Source organism: Merops nubicus, unplaced genomic scaffold (assembly GCF_000691845.1).
Source record: "Merops nubicus isolate BGI_N331 unplaced genomic scaffold, ASM69184v1 scaffold14857, whole genome shotgun sequence".
NCBI classification, from domain to species: Eukaryota; Metazoa; Chordata; class Aves; order Coraciiformes; family Meropidae; genus Merops; species Merops nubicus.
In genome coordinates, this window is record NW_008621079.1 from 4445 (window position 1) to 10782 (window position 6338).

The 6338-nt window shown below is 45.1% G+C and overlaps 1 long non-coding RNA gene across 1 annotated transcript; it reads right to left on the reverse strand.

The window, feature by feature from the left end:
- Positions 1 to 628: 628 nt before the first annotated feature.
- LOC103776812 lies at positions 629 to 4701 on the reverse strand. Its single transcript, XR_608184.1, has 2 exons — positions 4616 to 4701; positions 629 to 1589 (listed from the first exon to the last, which is right to left on the reverse strand). It is a non-coding gene; the product is annotated as an uncharacterized LOC103776812 (long non-coding RNA).
- Between the last annotated feature and the right edge of the window lie 1637 nt (positions 4702 to 6338).

A 6338-nucleotide genomic window follows, 5' to 3' on the forward strand; every position in this document is an offset into this window, starting at 1 on the left:
GCCCAGCTCTGTGCCGAGTGCTGTCCTGGGGCAGGTCTCTGAAGCAGAGCTCTGGGAGGACTGACTGATTCCTCCCATCCTCTCCTGGCTTGGTTCACACACACTTCAGCCTTCGCTGCCCTCACAGGGCTGCTGGTGCACTCTCTGTTTGACAGCAAACCCTGAATTCTCAGCTCTATAGATGTCCCTGCTTAAGGGACAGCACCACAGCGAGTTTCTCCTTTCCTTGGCTGGCCAAAGACCAGAAGTATTGGTGGGGGTTGGAGGAATAACTACCTGGATGCAGCACAGCTACTCTACACAACACTGAAAACGAGACATTTGAAGGTGTTTTTTTTTAACCTGGCTGCCTGTCTGAAAAAACAAGTGAAAATCTGAAAATCAGATGAAAAGAACCAAAATGAAGTCTGTTCAGCTGAGTGAAGGCCCATGCTAGCACTTCCTCTACCAATATTTTAAATTATTTCAATCTTAGCTAATGTTGCAAGCTGTTTTTTTGGTTCCTGATTAATTTAACCAAGTTATCTGCAATTAATAACTCAGGCAGGAGAAGCAGAAGTGCCAGGGAGACTCTTGCTGGACTGATAAAAGTTCAAAAACATCAGAAGAAAAACTTGTACACGCAATATGGTAGAAGCCATATTTATTGATAAAAATTAATATATCTGCTATAAAATTTGTAACAGTAATGCAACTGAATGTTTATTTTGATGCATAAACCTGAATGTTACATACCAAATACAATACAGTAACACTGGTTTCCTCCTTATTTACATGTTTATGAAAATTGATATGCAATCCATGTTAAAAGAACTCGTAATGGAGAATAGTTACATTAGAAAAATAATATTCTCAATAAAGCATTCTTGAGGACTCCAATCACATTTTCAGGCCTCTTTCAATAAGGCAAAAATCCCTGGTACAGCATATAACTTAATTTACAAAATACAATAACTTCAGACACATCTTCAAGTTTTCTTTTGGTATGCTTTCCCTCACTAACATCACTCAGGTTTCCGACCCAACGGAAAGAACTTTCAATAAAGGGACATTTTACTGAGCTCTGCTCCATGGGATGTTCTCCCCTACGCTGCAGCTCAGCCACCACTGCTGGGCCACCCTTCAGCAGCTCTTGGCTCAATGAGCTTTTCTCAGGTGTAGGACATGGAGTCCTCTGAAATCATGATGCCTGTGGTGCCTTTCTTCAGTTTTCATAGGAAACAGATCCCTCACGTTTGGAAACTTTGAAAAATTTTCTTTTATTTTATTTTAAGAACTGGTGCACAACTACATTTCCACTCACAAGAGAACGTCACAAATGTAACTAAAATTAGGCTTGGATAACTTTGAAAACGTACTACTATGTGCCCAAACCCAAATCCTTACTTTAATACTTCATAACCCTGCCATGCTCTAGGAATTCTTCTTCTTCTGCATAGCTTTGTTTCTTGTCACAGTCAGACAGTTTTAATTCCTTCAAAGGCACAAAACTTCCACCTCTTTTCCAGTGTTGCTCCTACACCAGTGAATTCTTGTTTAAACATGCGTGGCAGTCTCATCAAAAGCATTTCTATCTCGTTTGCAGAGATCTGAGAAAGAAATAAAGGTAAAATTAAAGTGAGAAAGCTGCCCTGTAGATTGGGAAGAGGAATTATGGAGCACAGAAGCTGGGGAGGGGGTGGTGGTGGGAATCCAGCCCAGGTGAAAACCAACAGCCATTACTATCGTTTTAAGCCGTAGCCTGACATGAATTTCTAGGCTCCAAAGCAAGCTCAGGATCCTTGCTGGAATGTCTCTGCTTTGGGAAGTGTATGAGACCAAGGTGTGGTGTGGAGTCCATCCAAACTGCAGCTGTGGGCACACCTGGGGGAAGGAGGAGGCAAATGGGACCCTTATCCTTCCTTCTCATCCCACGAGCTCTTGAATTCTCCTCCTAGCTCCACCAGTTTTTCTCTTACACAAAAACCAATAACACAGGGACTTTATTTCTAGCCAGCTCACTTCTGTTATTCAAGGCTGACTGCCCCTGAAGCCCTCTTCTCCCAGTTTGGCCCAGTTCAGCAGCAAAGTTCCTGACTGGGCATTGCTCAGGATGCTGTCATGGTTTTCAGACCTGGTGAGAGAGATGCTGTTGGTGCAGAGGACACTCCCAGAAGGGAAGCTTTCCAGGGCAATGGGTGGGGAAGTCAGGAGATGAACAGTCTTGGCAAATGAACCATTTTACCCTGCTGCTACTTCTTCTGAAGTGATGGTCATGAAAGGACCAGTAAAGAGCCCTGTGGGTGCTGCCTGCTCTCCACAGGTACCTCTGTGGTTTGATAGGCTCCTCTGGCAATGATGCTTCTGCTCATTCATATCCATAGGAACCCTCCACAGTGAAAAGTTTCCTTCTTAAAAGAGTATGTAAAAATAAATTATGTGAATGATACCTCATTCCACCCAAGAGACCTAAGGAAGTACCTAACACCTCCCATTTTCCTGAAGAGGCTATTGCAGAAGGAAGATGAAATGATTTGTTAAGGGGGTTGAGTGTTGGAGGCAGCCTCGAGCCCCAGAGCACTCAGCTCCACCTCTGCACAGGCCTGTGCCAGCAGCTGAGCTGGGCACCTCTGGGTGATGCATCTGAGCTCTGCTGAGCCCCCAGCCCGTGTCCTGGGCTGACCTTACCACTCCTGTGCAGGGGAGGAACACAGGCTGACCACGGGCAGCCCCTGGAATTCAGCTCTGAGCTTGCATCTCTGGGCTGTGCTGCTAACAAGTCATTTGTTGCTACAAGCAGCTTCTTCCAAAATAAACCAGCGAGGTCAAACTTGGCAGCTCATGTTCGTTGTGCAGCAGGCAGGTGCAGCTGTGGCTGCAGAGGTGGCACATTGGCACCTCGGGAGGTGGAGACAATGCTCCTCCCAGGAGGGCTGTGCTTGGGAGTCAAGGGTTTGGTCCTGGCAGCCTCCCAAAGCCAACACATCACTCACGAGAGTGGGAATCCAGGGGCAGAGCCCACAGGGACAAGAAGGGACCACAGCAGTGAAGGGCAGAAAGGCAGAGATCTCAGTGGGCAGGAGCAGTGAGCAGCAGGGCTGGGCACAGAGAGCTGGGGTCTTAAGTGACTGCTGGTGTCACTCAGGGGACACAGGGCTGGAGGGGCCAGCAGGGGAAAAGGCAGCTGAAACTCAGGCAAGTGCTGTGTGGTGCTGTGTGCTAAGGAAGGGCACTGGGCAGACTGGGCAGACTGGGCAGACTGGGTGCTGCAGGAGCTGAGGACAAGGTACAGGATCTGTACATGTGCCAGAGGCAGGGAACAGAGAAGCAGAGGAGGAATGGCTGCAGGTGTGAAGCTCTGGAGGTATCAGGTCTTGATAAATCAGATTATATTTTTTTTAATGAAATTTACCAGTTTCTCACCTCTTTCTACCATCTTCAGCCCTTATTCCCTTTTCATTGTGAGTAGCAGTGGGCTGTGAAGCACTAACAAACCTGACCTGTCATGAGCTGAAGATAGTGCCTAGGAACTTCATCCTTCCTCACCCACCCACGCAACCTGTCTTATCTCCAGTGGCCTTCCAGCTCAGGATCTTCCCTGCTTCTAGCTGCTGCTTCTTCACAGGAAGAGGCAGGATCCTCCAAAGGCAGGAAGCAGCTGGACAGTGACTGTTGGCTATGGGTGTCATGGCTGGAGGCAGTATTCAGGGACAAAGGATGGCTCAGGTCAGAGGGGTTGTGTCTAAGGAGCACCAGGGAAGGAATGCCAGGCACACTCTAGTCCAGGTGCACAGCACAGCCAGAGCCTGGCTCTGAGCTGTTCTGGGCAAGCCCCAGCACCCCTGTGTCCAGAGGAAGTGCTGGCAGATGTGGGTCAGAGCTGTGGCTAACCACAGGGTCACCCCTGCATCTTCTAAGAATCTCATGCAGTCTAGCACCCTCCAGAGCTGCTTTTTAGCACGTAGAGGAGCATTCAGCTGACCCAAGGTGGGTATTTCACAGCCGAGCTTCTCACCCTTGACTTGCTTAATACCCAGTGGACAGGAATAGGCCCTTCTGGGACCTGACTTCATTTCCTCCTGCAGTGCATATTTAAGAGTAAGTAACCACTCTGCACACTGCAGGTGTTGGCCTCACTCCTCTGCTGGGCACACCTCTGGATGTAGCCATGGGGTCAGCAGTCCTTGGTGAGCTCCCCTCTGCTCCCACGAGGGATGAGGGGCTGGATTCATGGTCCACTCATGTGCTCACCAGAGTTCATGTTCTGTGTGACCCATGGCTAACAGCTTCTAGAAGGACAAGGAATGACCTCCTAAACCTGCACACTTTGATGGCCGTGGCTTTGCCTGCCTCTTGTTCTGCTTTCTTTCTCCTCAGCTGTGTTTCAGGATCATGTATCACAGAACCAGCTCTCAGTCTTTGGTGCTTTCCTTGGCCACGCCGAGCAGCTGAGCAGCATGAAGCAAGGGCTCAGCACAAGCCTGTGCACTGTAATTTGCAAATGAATAAAGACTGCAAACCCCCAAGCCCCACATCCCATTATCTTTCTAACGGAAACACATGAAGAGTTTAACCTGCAGTAAAGAATAATACACTATTTCTATAGAGAAAACAGAGTTTCATTAAATTTTTTTACCCTGGAGTCCAACTGCTGCATATAAGACCACAGATATTCTATATTGGCTCCAAAAGGGTGGACGTGAAGAAATGTGGATATGATACCTGTATTAAAAACAAATTCACACAAAGCATTGAAATTACCTCAGACAATATGTCATTAAAATAAGCAAAATAATTCTGAGCAGTCTGTTCTTGCAGGTTTTTCGGCATTAATTATGATTCTTATTTTTCTTACACAACCCAATAAACATAAGAAACTGGCACATTTTTAATACAGTCATAATAACATGGTAAACACAAGAGCTCATCTCCAGGAATGACAGCAGTTAGCAAGTAAGTGACCAAGATAATACACTGATGAATAAAGGAATTTCTAAACAAAGACTTGCTGGAAGCATTTCAACTACCAATTTTATGCTTGATTTGCCAATATAAAATTGTGGATATTGTAATGGTAAAATTACTGCTTTTTTTCCCTTCACTAGATGCTCTGTTGTGAAAATGTTTCATAAATTTGTGTCAGAAACCTCACTCCCTCAGATTCTTCCAGTAATTACACTGATCCTGGCTATGAAAAGTGTTTAATCCATATTACCCCTCACTGCTGCTGAAGAAAACACAAATCCTATATGACATATTTACTTATTTGTTTTCTCTCAAAAGAGAGCCAGCTCTGCCTATCCATCTCCATTGGTACTCCCAGGATCACTGTAAAAGGTATGGGAATAAAAGTGGCTTAGGGGGAGTCAGGATCTAAGTCTGGAGATTTTTTCCTGCAGTGAAAACCAAGTGACAGCATAATAATGATGACCAGGGAAAACAAGATTTGGGGCATCAGAATTGCTATTAAAAGCAATCCAATTATCCAATTTCTCCTCTTCTGAACGAACAGTGGAAACACAAAGTGGCATGTGTGTCACTGTTTGGGGAGAGGTGGCCTGTGAGAATCAGAGCAAACACTTTCAGCTCTGTTTAGATGGGTTTCTTAGCTGATCCACCCTAGGGGAAGTTCCTTATACTTAAAGCATAAACACCAGGATTAAAAATGCTTTCAAATGACAAAAATGGGTCACTGTATCTTGTGTCCTGCAGGCCATGCTGCTTTCCTGAAGCTGAATGAATTAGGATAATCTTGGAATTAATTTTTCCCCAAATACTGGCCATGGTTGTAAATTATCAGTGGAATTTAACTCATTTCAGACTGGCTTTGCAAAGAACACCTTTTTTCCTCCCACATTTTTTCCAATACCATTTCCAAACTTCCAGTCTAGCAAAGAGAGGGTCTCTTTTTTTTTATACAGTATATTTATTCTATACAATGGCAAGTCCTAGAAGCAGCTGCCCTTTCTCTGTGCTCTGTGTGACCATGAGCACACACACAGGAGCTCCTGAAGCAAAAGCCAAGATCATCACACTTGGATGGGTTGGCTGGAAATCCAGTTTGTACCCAAATCCCATTTTAGCAGTGGCATTGCATTTGTTACATGTGCCCCCAGGGCTCTGCCACTCAGGATGTTCAAAGCTGGCTCTTTTATATAATGTAAATAAAAAGTAAATTAAAAATATTCTGTAGTTTTTGACTGGAGTGCCATGATAACTTTTTAAGTGGTTGGTTTTTTTTTTAAATTATTATTATTTATGCTCTTTTCCTCTAGGATAATATTGAATTTTGTAGAATACAGACAAACTTAGTGAATGTGTGGAGGCAAGGCCTGTTTTTCCCTTGCCACACCTGAACA